Source organism: Arvicola amphibius, chromosome 6 (genome assembly GCF_903992535.2).
Source record: "Arvicola amphibius chromosome 6, mArvAmp1.2, whole genome shotgun sequence".
Classification (NCBI taxonomy): Eukaryota; Metazoa; Chordata; class Mammalia; order Rodentia; family Cricetidae; genus Arvicola; species Arvicola amphibius.
In genome coordinates, this window is record NC_052052.2 from 87,405,716 (window position 1) to 87,433,516 (window position 27,801).

The window sequence follows — 27,801 nt, forward strand, 5'->3', positions numbered from 1 at the left end:
TGCTCCCCTCCCAACTCTGTATCTGAAGGCTTGGTCCATAGTTGGTGGAACTATTCAAAGATTAGGAGGTGTGGCTTTGTTGGAGGAGGTGTGTCACTGGAGATTTTGAGGTTTCAAAATCCCATGCCATTCCTAGTTAGCTAGCATTCTCATTCTCTCTCTCGCTCTCTCTCTCTCTCTCTCTCTCTCTCTCTCTCTCGCTCTCTCTCTCTCTCTCTCTCTCTCTCTCTCTCTCTCTCTCTCCCCCCCCCCCCTTGTGTTTGTGGAGTAAAAACGTAAGCTTTCACCTACTGTTCCATACCTGCTTACCAGCTGCCACGCTCCTCACCATAATGGTGGTGAATTTGAACCCTCTGGACCATAAGCCCCAAATTAAACACTCTCTTTTTCATTAGTAACTGTGGTCATGGTGTTTTATAACAGAATTTAAAAAAAAACTAAGACAACCACATAATCGATAAGATAATCACATATGATTACATAACTGGGTGGTTACACTAGACAGAATTTTTTCTAAAGTACTGTATGGTACCTGGTGAGAAATCAAAAAAAAAAGAGTACTTGTTTTTTTATAGACTTATTTATTCCTTCTGTGTACGAGAATTTTGCTTGCGTGACTGTCTGTGTACCATGTGTATACTGGATGCCAGAAGAGGGAGTCTGATTCCCAGGAAATGGAGTTAACAGTTCTAAACTACCATGTGCATGTGGGAAAGGGACCCAGGTCCTCCGGAAGAACAGTGTTGTTAACCACTGACCTATTTCTTCATTCCCCAAGAAACACTCTTACTCTAGAAGGAGAGAGACAAACTTCCATTTCAGAGATCCAGAGTTTGTGACACACACCCACGGGTCCCGGGTACAGAATGTGAATTTGCATGCACAATAATTTCACCTTTCATTTCATGTGTTTATGAACAAAGATAAACCTACATGACTACCATTTGTTGACAAAGTGAATTATACTTACAACCAAAAACCAGGACTAACTGGCTGGAGGCGTAGCTCAGAGAGAGAGGGTGTGCTTAGCAGGCGAGGTCTCAGCACCAACCCCAAACCACAGCAAAACAAGGACAGTAACTCTGGCTGTGACTGGATGTCTGGTGGAGGCTTGAGTGATTCAAAGCTCACAATCTGCACAAACCTTATTCACCAGTTCCTTTCTCCTTACACAAGCTTGTAGTTTCTGAGCCTGGCTAGCTTCTCGCTCTCTCTAACATATGTTGTATTTCTTCTGTGCCCAATGTCACAGGTGCTGGCCCTTGACTTCTGACCATGTTCTTACCATACCTACTCAAACTGTACATTCCCACAAAGACCTCAGTTAAATTCTTCTATTTTGCCCCTACTCTTTTGGATATTATAGTGTATACTTTATTTCCCCAGAGTTCCTATTATTCAATTAGCACAACTGGTTAGTCATATAATAATCTGTATTGCTACAGTGTCATTCTATGTTCCAAGTCTCCTATCATCATCCTAGGCTTCAGCACTATTACAAACATGATGCATATTTAACAAATAATTATTAAATGGATTTAGTCAATGGCCTATGAAAATAATGCTTTGGCTGTTGAAAGTAAATCCAAATTAAAGGCAAAACTTTGAAAGAAAAAAACACAATAAACTTGAACATTTAATTTTAAAAAGTGGTAAGTGATAGAACCCAAAGTCAGATGAAATTTTATAAACTGCAAAGCATAACCACAATTATTTTGCAGCTTCCTTACCCCCACATTGTGATAAGGTAATAAATTGCTCTGATTCTAGCTCGACCTGTGGTCTAAGGATAGAACTGAACCATTCCTCATGGCTATAAGCTGCTATGGCTACTCAGCAGTCCACTCCTCCTGAGGTAATGGTCTCATCTCTACAGGAAAATTTTCAAAGGCTCAACTCTGACAGGCAGTTCCATGGGGCAGACAAGGCTTCCCCCGCACCCTCGGGATCCAGTGCTTCCAAGTGCATGTGGTGGTCATAGTTTCCTCCTTAGACGACACCCTGCCTATGCATAAATTCAGGCTATAATGCTCCTTCTTTCATTCCTTCTCTAACAGATCTGACGACCATTTATTTCAATCTATTGAGTCCTCCTGCAGAACTAGGTAGCCACTTCACATAGAGAAGCTCACTTCCAGGTGTGGTGATGATGCTAACTAAAGGCCAGATAGAATTGTAAAAACAAATTGTTAAGCATGAAAGCATTTTAATAATGCCCTTCATGAAAAATACATGAGAAATGCTATTCTTGCACATAAATTTGGTGACACGCTGGGAGAGGTATGCTGTACATGTATACATAGATAGGAAAAACATTATGAGACAAGGTCACTCCTACAAACATTGAACACTCCTTTTTATATGATTTATTTTTATTTTATACATTTAAGTGTTTTGATTGCACACTGGTGCCTACAGAAGGTATTATTAGATCCCGTGAAACTAGAGTTACAAATGGTTATGAGAATTTCTGTGTGTGCTAAGAATTGAACTCATGTTCTGTGCAATAGCAGTTAAGTGCTCTTAACTGTTCAGCTATCTCTCTAGTCCCGAAACACTCATTTAAAAACAAAAGATGTATGGGGGAACTATTAGATTAAATATAATTTTACAACAAAAATTTCACAATAAAGCTTTAATAATAAGAACTAACCTACATTTCTAAGCATCACCTTACAATTTCAGTAGGTTTATATTTTATTTCCAAATTTCTTCCCAGCTGGCTAAAGAGTTATATTTATCTACTCTCTTTCATGCCACTATAAAGGCTCAAAATATTCAGCATGCTCTTAGAAATAAAAAAAAAATAACAATATACCTACATCTAATCTTTAAATTATAAATACCTGGTACTTCTATGTTACATAATCTAGAACTTCTTAAGGATTTTTAATTTTTAAATTATCTGCAATGAGACTAGCTCTGACCACTGTACTATTTATATACTAAAAAGTGAACTGGTTCTCAAGGTCTCTCTGTAGATGTCTAAATGCTCCCTTTTCTCATTCAAACAACAGGGACAAGGGCCATTTGCCTTCAACACATTTTATTAAGCAGATACAGGAAGACAGTGGTTTGAAAGAGGGTGACATTAGCCATGTTTTAGAAGTAGGGCTGACAAAGTCACCAGGATTCTCTCCAAGCCTGGTGTCCCACAAGATACATCCTGTGTAGCTTGTCTCCAGGAGCAGCAAGAGGTGAGGGAAGTGGACAGGTACACTCCTCTTCCTCAGGGCTGCTCTTTTCTCTTGCTAGTGTTACTGTGCTGGAAGTTACCTTCTTGTTGAAAGCACAAGTTACCTACCTAGAGCTAACCTGCCTCTAACACAGATAGCATTTTCAAAATCATCACACACCCTCTTGTCCTTCTTAGAAAATGAACGGCACCTAAATGACATCTAAGATTAGCCATCTTGAGGTATCAAAAGCTCGACAAGAGAACCATGAGGTTTTCTGCTGCTATAGTCTGGAAGGAAAGCTGAAGCATGAATTTCTCTCTCTACTCTTAAGTTTCTCCTCCTGGAGTCAGTGTGTTTATTCTCTATCTCCTGAAGAAAAAAAGTCTAAGAGGGAAAAAGGTGATTTCCACCATTTCTTCCTATTAGGGAACTGCCATAATAAAAGTCACAGACATCTGTGTCTTAAACACACAGCAGCCTTAGTTTCCATGCTCTTTGAAGCCCAAGCTGACTGCAAAGAGTTCCAAGCTCCTCTGGAGTAAAGGAAAGACGTGGCTCTGGAGGGATCAGAGACCAGTGTTTTATAGTTGGTTTTCTCAATTTCAACTGTGTCACCACAGTGCCTAAATTCTGTGATTATTTCAAAATTCTTCACTTCAGAATCTCAAAACATTCAAGACTCTTGCTGAGGAATTAAACTTAGCAGTTATAAACTGGTTTGGAAGCAGACTGAACTGAAGGAAAAAAAAGCTTTAGTATTAACTGGGTTTCTACGTGTTCGTGTGCGTGCGTGTGTATATGTGAATGTGTGTGTACGTGTGTGTGTGTGTGTATACGTGTGTGTATATACGTGTGTGTATATACGTGTGTGTGTGTACATGTAAGTACAGAGAAAGGTCAATTCTGGGTTTCTCTCCATTTTGTTTTTGGGACAGGGTCTCTCATCAAGTATCCACGATGGCTGGACAATAAAGTTCAGATCTGTTTGTCATCACCTCCCCAGGATTAGACAGACTACCACACCTAGGTATCTGACACTGGATGCTGGGGATATAAATTCTGGCCTTGTGCTTGTGTTTCAGCACTTTACTGACAAAGAAGCTATATCCTCAGGCCCTAATTAGAAAAAAATAATAGAACAAAATTTAAAAATTATAATCTCTAGGACATATTCCACCTATACAGTGAAAACTCTTGATGGATATGTGATATCCTGGCCATGAGTGGGAGGCCAGGTCTGATCATCTCAGGCACTCAACAGAGCATTCCAAAACCAGTCCTGTGTTAGGAGCTGAGGCCCACACGTGTGCACGCACTACCCAGGGCTTACCTGCAGAGAACAAGGTGGCTGACACAAGCTGAGCAAGCTCTCAGCCACCTCCAAAAACACTGAAAAAGACCTGCAGATGGTTCTTGGTGCAGGAGGGACCTCTACAGTCTTCTTGTGGTGGGAGTTTAAGCATGTCCTGGAGGAGGAGAGAAGAGAGACATCACCCTGAGGCCAACCCACAGTGGCCAAGCTCATCGTCCATTACAGAACAAGGCTCTGAAAAAGGAATAGGTCACATTGTGACAATCTAAAAGGCACATTTTTCTTTAAAACATTATATTCTGTATACTACATATGCAAATATTATGCCCTTCACTAGACCTTGGAGAATTTAAGCTCTGTCTTATCCCTGGGGAATTAAAAAAACTAACAAAAATGTGGGGAAAATCTATGTTGTAAAATGATCACAGTCCTATATTGCACTTTAATAAACATGGACTAATATAGCCCAGAATCATGCCTGAATCAGCCTGTTAGAGTGCAAGGGCTGGAAACAGACCCCTTTCTGTTCTTAATTTGGATTATTTATAGTATTGGCATATTTAGTAAGCACTAAATCTTTTCAGGAATAGAAAGAAAATTAACAAACTAGTCAATACTTGCAAAGTCAAAACTTATATACAATGAACTTATATATAGTTTTGATTTTGAAAATATGTCCTTTAAAATTACAAATATTAATACTATACATCTTAACCACATATCAAATGTTAAGAAAATGTTTCAAAATGATGAGAAATGATCATTATATTATTATGACAAAGAATGGACAAGCACATATTAAACTATGTGACAAGCTGTAAAGTATTAGAATATTAACAGATGGAATACAATGTGCCTAATTATAATTTAGCATTTCTTTGCAACCTAAGGGTAGTTGGATATGAGCCCCATGATAAAATAGTTACCTATAGCTCTAATTCTGCCTGAATAACCTGTGACATCACACTGAACTCAGAAGATGCCATCCAATCAGTATGATTTCCATATAGTCTTAAGAGTATGTGTAGTTTGTTCACTTTTAAAGATATAAAACTTAGTAACAGAGCCTCTATTTGTTTCCCATTAGCTTACAGAATATTGCTAAAAACAGACAGCCTTTTTAAAGTGCTTTTCAACTATTCAGACTCATCAATTTGGTAGAAAATGAGAAATGCAGAAGTCACCTGATCAAAGCTGTTGATAAGAGACTGTGCATAATTTAAATAATCAAGTCTGCAAGGACACCAGATTCAAGAACCAATTCTTCACAATGGATACTAGTTGACTGTACACTCTCCAAGTGTGATGCTGGTCTTCAGCGTAAACTGGAAAGTTAGCAGTACATTTCATCTCAGGACACAAGCTCCAGATCCACAATGTGGTAATGGTAGGACTCATGCTTACTCAGAATTACTGAGTTAATGATAGATTCTGCTTCAACATAGCAGGATGAAATTTTCTAAAATTTTCTAAAATTCAATTCCCTTGCAAAATTCTTGACATTTAAAATGTAATGGTCTTAAAGGACATCTACTTTAATTTGTCTGTTGGAGATAGGATGTCATGTAGTCCAGGTTGACTTCAACCTCACTATGTAGCTAGCAATTTTCCTGCCTTAAGTGCTAGGATTATAGCTATGTACCACCAAGCCTGACTTGAAGTTTGTTTTAATCTGAAAAAAATTATTCTAACTATGCTTATATCAATATATAGTAGTTCAATAGGCATGCCAATTTATGATAGCTACTGTGTGTGTGAATATATATATTTATATTTATACACACATATATGCACATTATTAATGGCATAGTATCCAACTACTAGTAATGATAAACAGTATGTAAAATATGGTGTGAATATAGTATACAAATTATGTACACACATACAAATAGCCAAGGGATCTAAACCTACCAAAGCCCAGACTTAGCTAACACTAAATTACAGCTGGATTTGATACTGCAAATGGTGTCTCCATCTACTCTTCTCGGAAGTAGTGAATACTATTTAAATAATTTAGTGAGATCATTCGGTAAATCAGAAAAGACCATACATATGTGTGTGTGCGCGCACACACACACACACAAACATGCACACATATACATTTTATGATACACATCACTATGTGTAAAAGGCTAAAGTATTCTTTTGATTGACACTATCGGAGACCTTAAAACTGTCTTGCAGTGTTTCACACAGAGGGTTTGTAATGAATACTGTTGCTATGCAGACATAAAGATTTAGCACAAGGTGAAAACATTTTGCTACTTTTAACAATTTATTATTAGAACAAAAGAATCCTAATCAATAGAACAAAAAAAACCAATCTGAAAATTCTACTAAAGAACTTTTACATCTCCTTTATGAAAAGTGTTGAACATCTGTAGCCATCACATAAATGTGAATTAAAACTATTTTTGAGATGCTACCTCATCCTAGTCAGAATGGCTAAGGTCAAAAGCAATAACAGCATTCTGACAATACTGTTGGCACACTATGAACAGGAGCAGAAGACAGTGCAGACACCATGGAAATCAGTGTAGAGGCTCCCTAAAACTCTAAAGATAGAACTACCACCTAATCCAGCTATCTACTCAGCCTCAAATGAAACATCTATCTAATACTCCTCCAAAGTTCAGGACACACTATGGAGGAGGAGGCAGAAAGAAGGTATGAGCCCTCAACAGGAAGGGATAGTGCTGTAGAATGATGTGTTAGGCACTGCGTGTCCAAATTTTCAGCAGCTGTGATCAGCTACACAAGCCCTTCACAAGTTCCTGCTCCTCTCCATCACAGCCCCTTCCTCTCCCTGACACTGTCATGAATGAGAAGGTCACAAGGTCTCATCCTTCCTTGAGGATCACCGGCAGTTAAATGTTTGCTGGGGAAAAAAGGGATGGTATGTTCAGTCATATACCCACTGAAGTTGATCAAGCTCTTGTAAATAAATTATCACCATGTCCTAAAAGCAAGCACACACACACACACACACACACACACACACACACACACGCACACCTGCACATACATTCACACCCCCCACACACACATGCAGCCATTGAAGTATAAGGGGGACTATTTGAGAAGAATGGAATCAGCAGGAGTGGTACAGGACAAGAGAGGGTAACTGGGTTGAATATGATCAAAGTATGCGGTATACATGAAATGCTATAATGAAGTTCACTATTATGTATAATTAATATTTTAATAAAAACACAGAAAAGGAAACACTACACTCATTCTCAGCAAACAGGCCCAAAGGCTATAAACCGAAAACAGATGATTCACATTGGGATATTTGGGAAGCTCTCAAATAATATATGTAAAAACCAAAAATGTACTTTCATTTGACAGTATGAATACATGCTATTTTTCAGGAACGAATTGTTTACCAATAAATCTATAAATTAAAACAATTGGTAATTTCATAGCTTTTCATTAATGTAGAGAATTTGGGATGTCAGTGTGTGTGTGTGTGTGTGTGTGTGTGTGTCTAAGACAGAAATATATACATTCTGTAAATAACATGAAAATTAACGTGTTAGGGGACTTATAATCTCAGAAGACTCATACTCTATTCTTGGCAGGACAGAAAACAGACTTCAGAGCTCATGATTCAAGTTTAAGATCCTTTAAATGCATCTCTTCTTTTAAAAAGTACTAGTATACATAAATCATAATGCCCAGTAAAAATTTGTTAACAGACTATATGGAAACTAACATCAAGAGGTGGAGACTATACTGAAATATGTTTCATGTAGCATCTTACAATGAGAGGAAGATTTCTATATTGCAAACAAAAAGATATACCATATTATAAAATATAACTAGGTAGTTTATGTATTAAAAATTTTAGATATATTTATTTTACATGTATGAGTGTTTTGCTTGTATATATGTATGTACATATGTATGAGTGTATGTATGTATTTATGTATATATGTATGTATTGTACCACATGTGTGTGCTTGGTGCCTGTAGAGGTCAGAAGCAGTCATGTAACCCAGGAACTAGAGTTACAGCTTGTTGTAAGCTACCACAGGGAGCTGAGACTTGAACCTGGATCCTCTGAAAGAGCAACAAGTGCTTTTAACTGCTAAGCCATCTCTCCAGCTCCTATTTTTATTTAAATTTTAAAGGTTTATACTTAAAACAATTGAGTTAATTCACTACATATGGTCTCCTTTACATTATGTAAGCTTCAAAGCCACAGAATCACACAATTCAAAGAGAGTGTTTACCCTGAGATTGTTTTTTAAAAATGCATTACTTGGAAAAAAATCACTTAAGTCTGAATATATCTGTATTAACTTAAAAGATGTATTTATAAAAAGCCTGACAACATCAATCTCATGGTAACAGAGGACTGTGCTAAGAGAATACTTTGTCTTCCAATAAGATAACAAGCACCGTTATGTCCTTTTAGGGTAACAAATCCATAGTATTGGACCTACTGGTGAAAAGATGCTGTATTGGGGGTCTTCACAGAGGTATTCAGCATGATCTTTTCATTTACCAACTTACTATACTTTGGTTTATCCTTCATGAGGTAAATAATAAGTGTTTGCTATTCCTTCTTAGATGAGAAGAAGGACCACTTTCATGTGGCTGGGACAGTCGGGAGACAGGCTAAATGCTGAAGTGACCTTGGTCCTAAAGATGTAGTTATGGAGGTCTTTGTAGAGTGGCCGCTGAACTGCAGCTAAGGAGGAGCCATAGACAGGGTGAGAACATTTTACTCCACAGCAAGAACGTTAACAGGTCTTGGCAGTGATTACGGTCAATGTATTAGGGTCGATGTATTCTTTGGAGTAAATAACAACATACACATCACACAAATTCATTTATTCTGCAATCATTTCAGGTGGCTTAACTTTGGAATCAAGCAGAAGACAATTTCTGGTGCTGGGGAGTTAGCCCAGAGCTCTGGGCATGTTAGGGAAACACTCTCCATTAAGCTATGTCCCCAACCCAGGTAAAACATTTTTGATAGCAGACTTGCTGTCATTATTGTTACTGTTATGAACAATAACATATGGAACCATAAACACTTTCTACATGTGAAATACTGTTCCAAGCATTTTATATGTATAGAATAATCTAATTTTCTGTACGATGTGTACTGTTCTACTTTAGAGAGATGGGAACAAGGGCACAGGGAACATTACTAGTGTCTCCTTTAAATGAGACTGCATCATAGCAGAAGTGCCAACGTCAGACATCCCAATGACCTAATGTTTATTTTTTAAAAGTTAATGTTGCATAAACCTTTAATTGTATAAGAACACAAGTTTTACATTTTTAACAGGGATAAAACTTATGAAAAATCATACCTTAAAATGCCTGCATATACTTTTTATCAATGAAGAATTTTGAGTTCTCCATGAATAATTTCTGAAATACTGAAGAATCTAGTCTGAATTCTCCCACAGATGAAATTCTCACCTAGTAATTAGTCTTTCACAAGTTTTTGTGGCAAATACTTAAGGAATTTAAGAAACTATAATAGAAGTATAATAGCATATGTCTCCGTGGTCAGAACTGAATCATTCCAACGTTTTATGTAAAAGACATTCAATTAGTAGGATTATGAAATAAAAGTTCAGAAACAAGTCACTGCCTCACTTTTAAACACATGGTTCATTTATCCTAACTTTACTGCTTCACTGCTCACAGCAACACATGCTTCCTCACGGAACCGACTAAGGGTAGATGTCATCCGGAGCACTCAGGGCATGTCATTATCTAATGACTGCATGAGAGATGCTGAGGCAGGTGCTTGTCACAGGGGGAAATTCTGATATATCCATCATTAAGCTGTGAAATGGCTATAAACACGGCAAGATTCAATTAATATAATTTTCACACCTCTAGTTAAGAAAAATTATTTGAATTACTTCAGTCTCAAAAATCCTAAGTTTGACAGCAAAAAAGTCAACTTACTTACCATGCATTGTTTTTTTTTCAAGACAGGGTTTCTCTGTAGCTTTGGAGCCTTTCCTGGCACTAGCTCTATTGACCAGGCTGGCCTCAAACTCAGAGATCCACCTGCCTCTGCCTCCCGAGTGCCGGTGCACCACCACTGCCCGACTAACCATGCATTATTACTATGCCGGTCTTTGCCAATCATTATCTAGTTATCATAAAGCTACTGTGCTCATGGAGGCAGTAACATAAGCTTTGATAAAAGCTGGCTTTAAATCATCACTGTCACTTCTACCCAAAGACAAAGCTAACTCTGAGTCCAACAGAATGGAGATATCCATATGACATAGACACCAAATACATTCTAGAAAAATGTATTTACATTCATTTTCAGTACATCAAAATGACGCAAACTGGGGTTTCTCTTTCAGTGCAAACATTAAAAGACAGGACAGAGATGTCTGATTTTTATCACTGAAGTTTGGTATTACAAATAGATCATCTGGTTTATTTTGGATATAGAAATACCTTTTGTAAAATTAGTATTTGATATAAAGACAAAATAACAATTTTCAATGTTTTGGACAGAATTTTGTTACCTGAAACTCTTTGAGGTTTGTTTACCTCAAACTCTCAATTCTCTTGCTTTAGTCTCAAGAGTTGCTCAGATTATCGGTGTGTACTACCATACCTGACTTCTATAGCAGAACTTTTTTCTTTATTTATAATATTTTGATATCAGAGCAAACAGAAGCTCTTATTCAATGACAATTACAAACTCTATGATGTATACTTTGAGAGACAGATACCTAGAAATTGCAGAGACAAATTCAGTTTGGCATAAATATTCTTAAACACTTAACTTCATTCAAGCAATATTTATAACATGTTATTTTAAAGATAATTAGGTAAGTATAACTACAAAACTAAACTTCTTAAACTTTGCATGAATCATATAAATTAATTTTTACACATTTTTATTAGTTTTTTCAACAATGCATTATAAACTCTCTTGTACGATTGTTCCCTACATGTATCTTATAAAAAGTATTACAGATATGTAAAAATCATACATATGGCCTTATGTCCTAGAATAAAAACACTCTAAAATTATTTTAAATATATATGCTTTATATATACAATTGCACATATAAGTTAAGTGAAAATTCTTACCATTGCTCTCCTTTTGATGCTAGTCACTCCATTATTCTCGATGGTGCCTTCCTACGTCAAGTAGACAGTAACCAGATCACAAAATGCATATGGGTGCTTCCTTCTTCAGATGGGAATTTTCGGCCAATTGCCAGTTCAGTTGAGAATTTAAACTGAAAACTAAATTACCCAAACTTTATTAAGTTGCTCCCATGTCCACCAGCCGATAATGAGCAATGATACTAAACTGGAAAAAATGCATATGCGGTCTATCTCTTTTTAGGAGATCATATTTGAGAAGAAATGCTATGACCCCAAACTGAAACTTGTAATATCTTCAGAGAATGGGTTTAACTAAGTTTCAGTCTCTCCCTTGAATGTCCTCACAATCATCCCAAACATATAATAAAGATGGTATTTATTTGATGATACAATGAATTATTTTTTTTTATTTTGGTTTTTCGAGACAGGGTTTCCCTGTAGTTTCTAGAGCCTGTCCTGGAACTAGCTCTTGTAGACCAGGCTGGCCTGGAACTCAGAGATCCGCCTGCCTCTGCCTCCCAATTATTAAGTCACAAAGTTAAATGCCACCAAACATTGCCTTCACCTAAGCTAATTACGTCTGCAAACAGCCTGACTGTAACATTCAATTTACAAACACTGAGTCATCAACTACCTGTAAAAGAAATTAAAAGTTACATTGCAGACATAGGGTTGACTGAAAATACCATCTTACTATTAAAAATAATATAGTTATCTATTTGCAATTATAATATACTGTTCCATACCTCTGTCCATTTAATTTTTAATTGGTAGCTATTTTTTGGAGAGTCTGCTTATCATGTATGATCTGTGATAATTATTGTTCTTTATTATTACTCAGTTGTACAATCTGTTTTGATACTTTTAACATTAAAAATGAGATTAAATACTTTCTGAATATCAACTATAGTAGATCCAAAATTAAGTGCAGATATCTAGAAAGCTACAAGACCTCAAATATCAGGTTTTATGAATAATCACACAGATGCATATCCACCCATCCATCATTTCACCCATCCATCCATCCACCCATCCATCCATCCACCCACCCACCCACTCATCCAACCACACAGCCACAATCTACCAAATCATCCCCACAGCCATCCATACAGCTATCCACACATCCAACCATCCACCCACCCAACCACACACCCACCCATACATCCACCCACCCATCCATCCATCCATCCATCCATCCATCCCCACACCCATTCATACATCTATCCACCAATCTACACACTCATCCATCCACTCACGCATCCATCCACCCACCCACCCACCCACCCATCCATCCATCCATCCATCCATCCATCCATCCATCCATCCATCCATCCAAATACATAGTCATCCACTCATCTACACACCCATTCATATATCCATCCACCTATTCAAACACTGATTCACACAGCCATCCATACATCTACACATCCATCCATACACCCATCCACATAGCCATTCATACATCCACACACTCATCCAATGTTCCTGTATCAGAACCCAAAATTACTACATAGGTATTATGTAAGAGAGGCTATAGGTTGAATCAACTTGGAACCAAACCAAAAGAAATGAACTTCAGACACCGGCTGAATATTGTTAACTCAATAGAGTTAACAATATTTACCTCCAAACAGCTTGCTATCATAAGAACAGCACATTCCACCCAAAAACCTCAATAGGTTCAAACTATTAGGAAAAAATTTCCTTCTCAGGTGCTATGCACCTACCAAAAAAAGAGGTTATTTTCTTAAGGGGTTTATAATATAAAACTCAGTGCGGCACATGTGTGTGTGAAGTATGTTGCATAAATGACTGAATATCCACCACAGAAACAAGCACATTAAAACACGTGTGTGTGAAGCATGTTGCATGAATGACTGGATTTACACGGACACACGCAGCACACTGTAAATGTTCTGAACAGACTGATGACATACGGAGCCAATTTGAGAAGCCTAATTTGAGAACCATCTCTGATGTGAAAAATACCAGCTGCATTTTCTTATTTAATTTAATAAAGTCTGTAAAGTAAACAGTGACTGAACACAGAATATGGCTTTGGAAATATTCATGCTCTCAGTCTGGAAGATCAAGAGAAATTCCTTAGTCAAAAGAAATGAAAGCACATGAAGCCACCCCTGCCACTCACTCAAAGTACTGCTTTTCAACGAGAGAAGCAGCTCTAAGCACATTCACTCACTCTTATGATCACAATCATCATGGCTGTAAGTTCACTTTTAATACAAGACACAGAACTGGAAAGTCTCTCTGAGATGAACAAGATCAGAAACACATGGCTACTGTTAGCACAAGGACTTCCTACTTCAGCAGGTGAAATAGACTAGCTTATACATGCATGTGCTTGTATGTAGTTGAACATTTCTAATACACGTACAACAGTTTTAAAGTTTGACACCATCTCTTCATTTTATAAAGAAACAAACCCAGAAACCTGCCATTGTTAGGCCAAAGTCACATAGTTAACAAATTAGGACTCCTAAGAACAATACATGCTACATTTACTGCAATTAAGAAAAAGATACCATAGGAAGGAATATTAGAAATTTCAACATTTTAACATCCATACTAGTATTACATTTTCAGATGGCCCATAAGCCTTAGAAAATGAAAATTATATAATCCATAAAGTTAGAGAAAAAAAGACATGAAATGGAAGTCCCTAAAATTTCCATGGCTTCACATCCATTTCTTTTTCATTCTTGGTACCCTATTTTATCATGTGTGTGCATGTATATCTAAATTTTACACACGTAAAGCATTGGAAAAACAAAGATCTCACTATTTCAGGTGACATAAAATCTCTCAATATAATGTACATATTTGTACTTTATATATGCACCTGGGCAACAAGAGACGGTCTTTAGACTTTACTGTTCAGATATAAGAAATTCTTTAAACACTGGATCCTGGAATTGTGACTCCAAATGGGGCAGATAACTGAATGTCGGAATTGCAAAAATTAGCAACAATAAGAAGTTTCTGAATGCTCAACAATCACAATTTAATCTGAAATCAAACAGTAACAAAGGCAGCACTCGCCTGTGCTGCATCTCACAATGGCACTGCAGCTCTGAACCTACAGTGCCTGCACTTTCCACTGCACGTGCCGTGCTTGTAAGGCCCTCCACACTGCCTGACCCAGTTCAGCTCAGACTCCAGTCTACAGTACAGACAGCAGTGCTGCTACTGCTCACACAGTTTTCTGCTCTTACCGAGCATGGTGGTTTAATTACCAAAAATAAAGACTTTTAAATATTCTCCTACTACCATCCCTCTCCATGTATCAAAATTACCTACCTTTGGAATTCATTATGTTAAGAGTGTTTAATTTTTAAATTACTATTTGTGTTGCTGATGAGTTTTCAGGCTTGGGATTAGAACAGAATTCCCAGTATTTTCTGAAGTTCTCTTACACTTGCCTTAGCCATTCTGCATTAGGTACTGACATGAATGGCAGGCTCATCATTGATAATTACAAAACCAAACCATCAATCAACTCTGAAAAACAATGAACATATTCTTTGTCCTGCAGCATCAAGTTTTCAATCAGAATTTAATTTGTAGGAAAAAATAAACAAGTACATCTATCTTTTTAATATACATATTTGCCTTCATCTTTTATTAATAAAGGAAAAATTACAAGTACATCAAAGAACTGTTGCAAATGTATTCGTGAGTACCAGTCTGTGAATTGTATGCCTATTTTATATGCTGATTAGCCTGGGGTCACACAAACATGTCTCGAGTGCAAAAGAGCTTGAGTGTAAGGAGCTTGAGAAGCCCTGGTTTAGACTTAGTTGTAATAGAAGAGCTGCCACTAGTTCAACTGCCACTCACTGCACTAACTCAGGCGTTTCTGTAAAGTGCAGCATGTTTCTGTCTCGTGTGTCTCAAAAGGCAACATCTAAAATCACTAAACCACCTGTGAGCAGAGAGCAGTGCTGAACCAGTCACTGCTGTCATACACGCCACACTCACCATAGTCAGCCTCTACACCAGCAATGGCTACAAAAACCCACAGGACATGCAACATTTTGGTATCTATTATTTTAAAAGACAAAAGATTATCATATGATACCAAACCACATGTACATAAGGCATTTTACTTATATTCTATTACAAAGTCACAATCTCAGTGTTTTATATGTCTGGTGTCTAAGGTCTATATTGGTATATGCTATGTGTGTATAGCTCAACAGAATTAGTTCAATGTTAGAACTAGATTAAATAGAAAGATCACAAATATATATGCAACATACTGCTTATTACCAATACCATATTATCATCGACAGTAAGAAGCAGAAGTTTCCTTTTAAAATCTGGTGGGTTTTGTTGTTGTTTTGAGAAAGGGTTTCAGTCTAGACAAGGCTGGCTGGGAACACTCTCTATACACCCATGTGGGCCTAGAATTCACTGTAATCCTCTTGCCTCAGCCTTCTAAGTATTGGGATTACAGGCATGAACCACCACACCTGGCAAAACTGGAGTTTTGAAAGTTCAGTAACAACCTAACTTCCTTCTCCAAAGCACATGCGACCAATCCAGAAGCCTACAGTTATTCCCCAGTGTGCCCACTGCTCAGGAGCACATGAAAACAGAAATAAGGGGATACTGAATCAATAAAGAATTAAAAAAATACTTATTTAATCCCTTCTTGGGTAGAGAATAGCAAAATATTTTATGCAAAACTTCTACAAATAAACAAGCATCCGTATTTGAACACTTACTATACATGGTAAGCTCTGCTAAGAGTTAAGGGAATGGGCATAATACATGTCCTCCTAGAATCTCAAAATTTTAGAGTACCATGTTTTTAGGTACTACAGAAAGCTTATTTCAATTCAACAAGCAATATGAACCAGAGGAATAGAGAAGAGATTTTTGTTAGCAGTATTAACCAAGAAAGACATAAGGAAGAGCTTTAGTTAGGGACAACAGGAAAGACGTCACCAAGATCTTTGGTAGGCATTAAGACAACTAACACTTTTACATGCAGGAAAACTACTTTGAAGTCAAAGAAGACAGGGTGGCATAAAACAGAAGTGTGGAGGAACTGTAGATATTTCAGCATCATTACACACTGGGTGTCTGCTAACCTGAAAGGATGCTCTCTTCACTCTCAGCGTGAACACCTAGTGAGGTACTAAGGGAGATTATGTCAGCTGGTGTTTGGATAGACTCTCATTCTGACAGTAGTAAGAAATGAGAATCCAAAGTATAATTAAAACTTATCAACTGACTATAGAAAGAAAACAGGTAACAAAGATGACAAACTTTGAAGGCTTTCTTATTTTTCTGGCAACTTCCTACTTTGTGCTGGCACATTCAGGAAAAAGGAAACGGTAGACTGTCAATGTGGCTTTAGTAGTAGTCACAGAGACTTCAGAGTAGCAAAGAACTAAGCTGTGGCATTAAAGACGGAGAGGAGCTTGAGCAAAGGCTTGCAAGTGGGGACATGTGAAACAGTCCTCAGATTTAAAAGTGCTCATTTGTGGGACAAAGCAGACAGCTCCCAAAGTACCTTTTTAACACACATGTTAAAGGTCCTGTTACTGAGAATAAAAGGCAAAACAGTTTAATACACAGAATAGCTAGAAAATAATGGCAAACTAGTTTAAAGCTAAAAATGCTTATGTTTACATATGTGAAGACAATCACCAAATAATGGGGGAATACAGAACCCCAACAGGCCATCTCTTGTCACCAAACAAACCTTCCAGTACCAGGCCTGGGTTACATCTAATTGAGTTGTTAGTCAAAAGGTCCCATAGGAATCCCCAAACAACCCAGGCTGCTGCCAAGACTATAGGTTTCTCTCCATAAACTGACAGTAAGGCCCCACTGCTGAAGACAACACCTACACAACTCATTGAACAGAAATTGAGCTGGTAGCTACATAGAGCCTTCACCCATGTCTTAGTGTCTTTGGTACAGGGAGGTATTCTGTACTCTAGTGAAAGAGAAACATAAACAGCAACCCAAACCCAAACCCTTGAAATGACAATGGTGTCCTTGCAAGACATGCTAGGGCAAGTGTGACACAAAGCTTGTCGGAGCAACCAACTAATATCTGATTTGACCTAAGACCCACTCTGCGAGACGGAACCCATAACAGACTGCAGATGACCAGAGACTGGAGACAAGATGGCCCAGGGACCTAGGGGAAAACCAAATACTATTGAGGGAAGGAGGGAGCAAAGGAGCGAGAGAGAGCAATAAAATGGCTCCTCCATCGCACATGTGGTTGCTTTTATGACTGAGTCATTGGATAGAAAGCACACATTGTAGGTATTACACTCTATCAGCCATTCATATTCATCCATCCATCCATCCATCCATCCATCATTTGCTAGTGGTACTAGGGTTTGTAACAGGGTCTGCCATCTGTTGAAGAGGTGCTCTTCCAGTAGTCAATATGCTTCAGGGGAAGCAGAATGACCCTACATTACAGGAATCTGTATTATACAAAGCCCAGTACGGTAAGCATCCTGTGCCAAGGATCAGTCTGTTACTCTGAGCTAAAACAACACCACACAAGACAGAAGCAGGTCTGAGGGGCAAGAGTACTGCCATAAAGGAAACCGTACTGCTCATAAGAAGGTCAAGTGAGTTTCAATTGTTCTTACTTTGGATTTAAAAGAAGAAATTACACAATTTAAAAAATTAATACTATGTAAGGTTTCTTCTCTACCTCCATCCAAGCATTTGTTACTGTCTTCTTAAACTGAAAGCCATTCTACTTCTCTTGAGTCAGAATCTCATTGCAGTTTTAATTTACGTGTTCCCTAATTACAAAAGATATTGAACATTTTTCATGTTCACAGGCCAACTTTTGGAAACTATTCATTAGCTCATTTGCTGGTTAGACTGTTCTAAGGGTTTAAGCATCAACGGCTTCTTAGTTCCTTGTGTGCTCTAGACAGTGTCTGTCAGACACAGAGCTGGAAGACTTTCTGCACTTCCGGACAGTCTCTTTATTTAATTATTTATTTATTTTTTTAATTTTAGGCAGCCCCGTTTGTCTTATCTTGGTATTGCTGCCTAAGCTACTGGAGTCTTTTCCAGTATCTCCGTGTCTGTGTCCATATCTTTAAGTGTTTGTTTGCCTTAGTTTAAGAATTTCAGCTCTTAAATTAAGGTCTTTGGTCTGTTTTTATGTTGACATTTTTGGACAGGGCTAGAAATAAGGATCATCTGAGTCAACTGATAGCCTCTTTACTTAGACTTAAATTGGACCCATCTGATGAAGAGTTGGTTGTTAAGGAACCAGCAATGACAAATTCTACTTTTTAGAAAATTATACAATCTTTTATGCTTCATTTCTGACTTTAAAAATACTGTTATTTCCTAGGTTGTCAAATTTCCCTACAGTGATTGTGTATTCTAAGTCATTAGTAGGAATATTTAAAAACCAGACTTCCCAACAATTTGATCTCTTTTTGCTCAGTTATCACCCACATTATCCTCTATGACATCAGTGTCATCATGGGCTATTGGGTACTCAAGATCACTAGGTCTGAAGAGGTAGCTTTGTTCTGATACCATCTGTATCTTGTTCCTGCTATTCTCTTGCTTTTTAGAAAAAAATTAAAAATTTCTTTCTATGTTTTGAGATTATAACCACTATGTAATATAACCACTTCTTCATATCTTTCGAATTCATGGCCTCTTTTTCTTTAATGGGGTGTGTGTATGTGTGTGTACGTGTGATCCTAAAAAGCACGACCTGCTCAGGTAGTATAATGTAACTTGTATGCCTATTTTCAGGGCCATTTGGCATTACATGACCAATTGGCCTGCTCTGCCCTGAGGAAGACTACTTCTCCCACTTGCAGCTTTCCCTAGATACTGCAGATCTCTGGCTAGGGTCAAAGCCTCGTGAGCTCTCCTCCTTCCATAGCAGCTTGTCTACTGGTGTAGTCCTTTTTTAGGAAGCCATGCTGGTGAAGCTTCATACCTGTAGCTTCTGACATTTCTAGGAGACACAATATCACAGCAAACTCTGTTTTCCTGGCTCTTACAATCTTTCTGCCCCCTCTTCCACAATGACCTCTAGCCTAAGGTGCAGGAATTGTGTTGTAGATGTACTGATTGGGATTGAGCTCCATAACTCTGCATTTTGATCTGCTGCTGTTTTCTATAATGGTCTCTGTCTATTACAAAGAGAAATTTCTGTATGAGGATAAAGGACTACACTTACATGTGGGTATAATGACAACTATTTAGGAAGTAGGTAAGGGTTCTGCTGGTTTAGTAAAGTGGCAATTGTGGATTTTCCTCCAAATTCATGACTTCATTAGTTCTGGTGGTTGGCTAGGTTTTGCGGTACCCCAGGTATGATTTTTCTCTTGCTGAACAGGTTGTAAGTCCAAATAGAGAGCTGTGGGTCACCACCAAGGTCTACATGCCATACTCCACTCTTAGGGTTACTATGTCGTGCTAGTTGTGATGGTCACAGGCATAATAGCTAGGCAGGACTACTGGTTGCTTCCCTGCTTTAGAAACTTACATGGTGCCTTTTGATACCCTGTAAGCTAGTCCTACATGAGGAGGCTTTCAGGACAGACCTAACCTAGGTCTGACATACACAGTGTCTTCTTAAATAGGGTCTCACCTCTACTTCCAGGAGACAAACAAGGGCAACAGCAATTACCTATAATGTTCTGGAAAACCATGAGCAACAACTCACAAAAAGTTTCTCATGCCTCATATTGGGGTTTGTTAGCCTATGGCTCCTACAGGGAGCACTGTCAACCCAGATGTAAAAATGTCATTTAAACTTTATATATATTCATATTTATACACAAACTTACATATGTTATAGGTATTTTTAGGTAGCTAATCCTCATGACTTTTTCAGAAACCCTTACTGTTATTCTATCCTCCTCCCTCATTCTTTTGTACTTATCTGCCCCTTCCTAATGAGACCCCACATTTTCCCATCTCCATGATCAGATCACTTGTACCCTGCTATTTCCCTTTCTATTACTTCCCTATACCCCTCCCTCGGCAATTGCCCCATTTTACTTTCCTGATTTCTGCACGTAATCTAGATTATAGACTCACATATACAGATTTGGAGCTAGGAACCCAAGATAAAAGAAAACATGTGATGTTTGTCTTTCTGGGTCTGGGTTACCAAACTCTTTCCTAGTTCCATCCATTTCCTTTATAATTTCATGATTTCATTTTTCTTTACATCTGAATAATATTTAATAGTGTTTATGAACATTTTCATTATCCATTCATCTGCTGAAGGACATTTAGATTGTATTTTCTAGCTTTTATGAAAGGAGAAGCAATGAACATGACTAAGCCAGTATCCATGGGGTAGAATGTCGTCCTTGAGCATATGAGTGGTATAGGTGGGCCACACTGTAGATAAATTTTTAGTTTGTTGACGATTTTCCACACTGATTACCAAAGTGACTGGACCAGTCTGCTGTCCTATCAATAGTGATTTGAGGGTTCCCTTTCTGCCACATCCTTTCTAACATTTGTTATTGCTTGTTTTGTCGATCTTTGCCATCTGACCAGGATAAGATGAAACCTTAAAGTTGCTTGATTGGCATTTCCCTAATTGCAGTGGATGATGAACACTTCTGAGACAGTTCTCAGCCATTTTTGTTTCTTCTGGAAACTCTCAGTTCGGATCTCAGGCCCATTTTTTTAACTTTGTTTTGTGAGTTCTTTATGTATTCTGGATATTAATTCTTTGTTAGATAAATATCTGACAAAGATTCTCTTTTATTCTTTAGCTGTACAGAAGCTTTTTAGTTTTATGAAGTCTCACTTTTCAACTGACAGGCCTAATTCTTGAGCAAATGGAGTCTTCCTCATAAAGTCCTTCCTATACCCTATCATGGAACACTGTCTAGATGTTCCTACACCTGTATCATGGAGACACCGTCTAGGTGTTCCTACACCTGTATCATGGAGACACCGTCTAGGTGTTCCTACACCTGTATCATGGAGACACCGTCTAGGTGTTCCTACACCTGTATCATGGAGACACTGTCTAGGTGTTCTTCTAGTAATTTGAGGTTTCACAATTGGATTTTGATCCACTTGGAGTTAGTTTTCATGCAAGGTGATAGAAATGGCTCTAATTTCATTCTGCTGTATGTGAGCAGTTTTCTATTTAATGAAGATACTTTGTTTTCTTCAACACAGGTTTTTGGCATCTCTTAATATCTGAGGTCATATGTACTCATGTTTTGTTCTATTGGTATTTTTTTATTGATCTCTTTCTTTGGAGGCTTAAAGTTTTCAGTGTAGAGGTCCTTAACCTCCTTTGTAGGCTTATTCCTAGACATTTATTTCTTTGAGTCTATTGTAAATTGAAGTGTTCAAGAACTCTTCCTCTGCATTTGCTGTTGCTACATAGAAAAGCCATTGGTTTGTTTGAGTTGCTCTACAAGTTTTCTAGTAGAGTTTTGTAATCTCTTTGTAGAACATATCATCTGCAAATAAGGATGAATGACTTTTCTTTCCCTATTTGCATTCCTTTAATTTCCTTCTTTTGCCTTAGCGCTCCAGCTAGTGCTCTGAGTACAATATTGAAAAGAAGTGGAGACAGTGGGCAGTCCTATCTGATTCCCGACTTCAGTGGGACTACTTCAGGTTTTTTTCTCCATTTAGGCTGATATTGGATGTACTGCTGTCATTTTTTATTTTTGAGTTAAAGAGAAAACACAACACTCTCATCTAGCAGCTCTGGCTCCCCACATTCTACATACTCTCTTCCCTGGGGTTACCAGTTTTGCATTTTCAGTTTCAAATGGCTGAACTTGTGAAGCAAACACTTAAAAGCATATGAAAACTCTTCTGGTGACTGTGAATGGCTTCTTGAACTTAGAGTAAAACTATAACACAGCATATTTTATACATGAAGACAGTATTTCTTCCTTCTCTTCTTTTCTTCTGTCTTCCAATATTTATAGTTTTCTTTTATAAGGTAAAAGCAAGGGCCAAGTATTTGTCAAAGGTATAATATGCTTAGTACAATAATCAGCACAGTATGTTTTAAAGACATATGATTACAATTAGCAACTAACCCACATAAAATCTTTTTTCAAGATCCTTCCCAGAATGTTGGCAATAATAATGCTGAATGCCACATGGCCACAGTACAGTGGGATAGAATGACAACTGGCGCCCTCTCCACGTAGGTGAGCACAAACGCTGCTGTAGCCTCACTGGCATTTCCCTAATGGCTGAATGCCACACAGTCTAGGCCTTCGCTGGATCTGACTCACAGTACCTGATAAAAACAGACCACAAGAAATACCACTGCTTAAGAAACTGTAGCAACTCCTAAGAATTTTTGGAACTATCTTTGCAAAATGTTTTCCTTCTCAATCTCTTAGTTTAGCTAGGAATCTATTTCCAGAACTCTTACCATAATGGAAAACTGTTTCTTCATAGAATAGTATCTGAAACAAAACTGTTTCAATTTCTCTTCTAAGGGTCAAACAAGCAAGAACAGAAAAACCCCAAATGCCCAGGCCTCCCTTCCACCCTCCATCCCATACACCGACCTCTTTCTGATATACAGCTGCTCATCTGTAGGGTTCCAAAGTTCTTCCTTATGCCTAGATCAATTCTTTTAATTTTCTATTTTGTAACAGTAACATTTTATTTAGTTTTTTTCTTTTGTAGCCACCGTTTAAAAACCAACTTTAATCCTCAATATTATTTTCCAGAGCAAATCAGGACATGAATTGTATTTACTTTTCTTGAAGGTCAGTTTCTGTGACTCTGACTTGAAAGATTAAACTCTGCATTGGCAGTATTATAGGCTGGAGGAAGACTAGAACAAAGAACAGCTGACTAATAAATAAAACTTTAGCTCCACAATTTTTAATCATAGGAAGTGTTATCTTTTTCTGTCTTTATTACTTATGACTGCTGAGGTGGAGGGACAAGTCTCTGATAAAGTGTTTGCTGCTTAGCATGCAAAAATCCCTGGGCTTCATTTCCATCACCATGGGAATGGGGAGAAAAGGAAAAACTAGCCACTGGAAAACTACTGTCTTTAATTACTCAGCATCTTAAATCCAAATGGCGAGTGATCTGGAAAATAGATCATAAAAACACTTCTGGAGCTGACAGGGTGGGAGTGAGGTGGGGATGGCTGCTTAATAAAGTCACAAGATTGTTCTGGAAAATGGAAAGTAGAATATATTGTATAATGTAGAACTATGGAAAATAGGAAGAGACAATCAAGTATTTAAAATACTTTTTACCAAATAGCCCACTATATTTTGTACAGCCTATATGGCATAGTGTGTAACTAGCTATAGCATTAGCAGATGCTTGAAGACCTATAAATTATATGATTGATATAAATTTTTCAGACTGGAACTATCAGAAAGTATTGACAAATAATTATCAGTGGTAAGTATAAAGAATAAAGACTTGAGATAATTACAATGTGTTATCAAAATATCTGTAACTACTGTCTTACCATGTATGTGGCGAGACCCAATGGATGCCTGAAGCACCACTGCAAATCAAGTTACATTACTGCCATCCGTTTACTCTCGTTCAGTGTCTTTGCCATAAAGAGCGTATTTCTTGATGTACACTATTTACAGAACCTGTTTAAACCATGGGGGAAAAAATGGGCAGAATGAACTCTGGGAAACTTTAGAATCTAGACTTTGAAAAGTACAGCTTCTCAGATGTGGACACACAGGTCACCCTGGTGAAGACCTTTGCTACTCTGAACATCAAAGAACCCCTGGGATCTGTGAGGCACAGGCAGAGGATAAACGCTGCAAAAAGGCCTTCCAGCCTGGTGTCCTCTGGTAAGATGGCCAACAGCACCTGCACAGCCCATGCTGAGTGCCAGGGCTGTGATTTGTTCTGTGGAAGGACAAAGAAGCCATCCAACTTTTGGAGCACAAACTCAGAATACCAAGTCATAGGGTGGGTCACTGGAACAGGGAGACTTTTGGAGTGTGGCTTTAATCTGCCCTGCATACTGGAAATCAGTGATTCTAGGCCCCTCCATCGCACGTGTGGCTGGTCTGCTGTAGTTATTCATGACACCCTTCAGTACAGCATTAGAAATCCAGTGACACAAACAGACAGACAAGGTACAGCTTCTTGCCTCTGTCTTGGGAACACTCGGGAATCCCTATCATGCTGTGAGCAAGACTAGCTAGGGAACAAGGCACTTGCATTGCCCTTCCAAGCCTCCCATGCTATAACACAAAGAGCAGAAGAATCAAGTAGTCAGCCCTCAAAATTCCAATAGCAAATTACTGTTGTTTTGAGCCACTAAACTTCAAGGCTGCTTTCTATGCAGCAGTAAGTTATGAGACCTGTTGATGGTTTCATTTAATTTAAATTAAAAAACAAAACACAATTTAGTATTTAAAATCACCTGCCATGAAATTATTATTATTTCTAAAGTTAATATTAGAGAAATTATTAAGTTCTAAGAAAAGAGGAACAGTATTTCAAGTTTGAGAAAAGGGAAAATTGGTAACAGACAGATTTTATTTCTATGAAAATAAAGCACATATATTAGCTTTGTAGCCTACATATTCTGTAACATGAAGCCTACATCATATGACGAATTAGCATATGATAGAGCATAAAGCATTGAATTCTATCAAACATCCTATTTTATCTTACTTAAAACCTGAAGGACAAACACATTGATGAAGCATGGTATCTTGTAGAACCAGCAGAACTCCCGCTCGCAAATATTTATTTCCCTTTGACAGTTTACAGTTCATTGACTTTAAATGTCTGTTGATAAACCCCAAAATCTTATACCATGAAAAGTACTTAATTAACATAAATTTCACTTTCTACTGCTTCTTTGGATATTACATACTTCCAACCAAGACTAAGGGTGAAGTTTATTGATAATGGGTAAATATTATCTCCAATAGTGTTGCCCTCAACAAATACCCAACTAGAATGCAGGGCCCTGTGAGAGTGACTGAGAGTCACGAGCTACAGAACAGACAAAAGCATATGGCAGAACCTTACTCTCTAGTACAATGAAAGGCAGGCAAAGCTAGAGTTCAACATAAACAGTATAAATCTTCAAATTTCTCACAGATTAAGAATTTTTTAAATTAAAGAAAATTTAAAATCCTACATTCTACCAGACATTTCATTTAATGTAGTAAAAGGTTTCTGAAAAAAGTAGCAGAAAACTAGTGATTTACTCATCTTTAAAACAACTTTTAAAATAGGTATACTGAAGTATATAGAAGTGTTGAGTGCTTTTCTATCATGAGGATTTGAGGTCCTCCAAACTTCTACTGGTGTATTTTTCTCCGCTGCTACTACAGAATACACACTGAAGACATTCTTCATTCTCTGACATGACCCCTAGACTCAGCTAAGCCTGAGGTTGAAATCATGCCCAAGCCCTTCCATATTCACACAGAGCTGCTCTTGGGCTGTAAAGGGGCCCTTTGAAAGAGAGAAAGTGAACATAATGGAGAGAAAGGAACTGGGAAGAGAAAAGGCCTCTTTTGTACGGTATGAATTATTTATTCAGCCAAGCCATGAACTCACCATTTCTAACTAACACTCTATCAGGGCACTCTCAATAGTGAACCCCAAGAATTAAAAGTTGCAAGATTATCACTCTTTAGATAACCTGCAATGTTTTTCCCTGCTTAGGAATATTTTAACCACATAACAGACTATAGTGTATCCAAAATTTATACCTTAATTATAAATTTCATAAAGCAGACCAAGATGCCAATTGTTAATTGACCCAAAATTAGCAAGCAGCTTTCATGACCAGTTTTTAGGCATTAATACATTTAATTTAGGAACCCAAGTGTAGACATGCTTATTTATGAGCCCTCTTATTTGTGCCTGACAGATAACCAAGCATCTTAAACTGCTAGAGACAAATCTCTCTACCGACGCTGTCGAAATTTATCTCACTGACGACTCTAGGAAGGAAGGCCTGGCTCTTGATCAGCAGAGACAAGCTAGAGTCGGATTTCTCCCACAACCATTAATAATGTTTGTTTATCTAAATTATTAATAGAGATTAAATCTCCTCTAAATAAGGGCAGAGATAAGGCCCTTGCTTCTTGAAAGAAAAACAGGTCTAGTCTGCACTCCAATGGATGGACAGCCCTGCCCCATCTTCCCACAAAACAGTTTACCTTAAACATAGGAACAAAGGTCCATGAAATGCACAACGTATTTACAACAAAGATGCTAACAGTACACAGCTGAGAAAAAAGGTGTTGGGAAACCGAATGTGTGTTTCCATGCAGACAGGTGAAATGAGACTCTGACCTCATACCACACACAAAGACCAACTCAAACTAGATTAAAGACTGCAGATTATATAGACACACCAGAGGAAAATGGGCAGATGTGGCTTGTCACTGGCCTTGCAATAACTTTTTGGGTGAAGTCCAAAAGACAGATGAGAAAAACTTAACAAGCAGGATTACAAACTAAATATATCTTCACAGCAAAGAAAAAAATCAAGACTGAAGAGAACAACCTACCAGTTGGTAGAGAATTTCTGAAAATCATGTATGTGATAAAGCTTAATATATAAAACATAGATAGAATCAAGTCTGCATCAGATAAAAACTTTGAAAAGGAGCTAAAATACATTTCTCAGTCATTTTCTTCATCTATCGCCAGGTGGAGGTTCCCTCACGTTCCTGACTTTCTTTCTCATGTTCTCTCTCCTTCTGCTCCTCATCAGAACCTTGGGAGCTCAGTCCGGTGCTCCAATGTGGGGCTCAGTCATTTTCTTCATCTATCGCCAGGTGGAGGTTCTATGGTGATATGCAAGAAATTCATCAGTAAGGCTATAGGAACTGGCCTTTTCAGGCTCCCTCTCCTCAGCTGCCCAAGGAACTAACTGGGGGGGCGTCTCCCTGGAAACCTGGGAACCCCTCTAGGGTCAAGTCTCTTGACAACCCTCAGGTGGCCAAGCCTCCCATTCCTCCGAGCTCCCCCCATTCTCCCCTTCACGCTTTTCTCTCCCCATCTTCCCTTGGCCCAGTCTCGCCCAACCCTCAAGTTCCCAATTTTTGCCTGGCAATCGTGTCTACTTCCAATATCCAGGAGGATTACTATATCTTCTTTTGGGAGTTCACCTTCTTATTATCTTCTCAAGGATCCCAAATTATAGGCTCGATTTCCTTTAATTATGGCTAG

General features: G+C 38.0%; 1 protein-coding gene across 2 annotated transcripts in view; it reads right to left on the minus strand.

Annotated features, from left to right (window-relative positions):
* Zeb1 (zinc finger E-box binding homeobox 1) overlaps window positions 1–27,801 on the minus strand; it is a 176,545-nt gene that overhangs the window by 119,220 nt on the left and 29,524 nt on the right. The window contains exons 2-3 of one of the 2 annotated variants that reach the window (XM_038333108.1): window positions 11,587–11,745; window positions 4,510–4,645 (exon numbers count right to left, since the gene is read on the minus strand). The exons of the other annotated variant lie outside the window; for it this stretch is intronic. The gene's annotated coding sequence lies outside the window, so the exon portion shown is untranslated. The remainder of the gene's footprint in view (window positions 1–4,509; window positions 4,646–11,586; window positions 11,746–27,801) is intronic. 2 annotated transcript variants of the gene reach the window in all.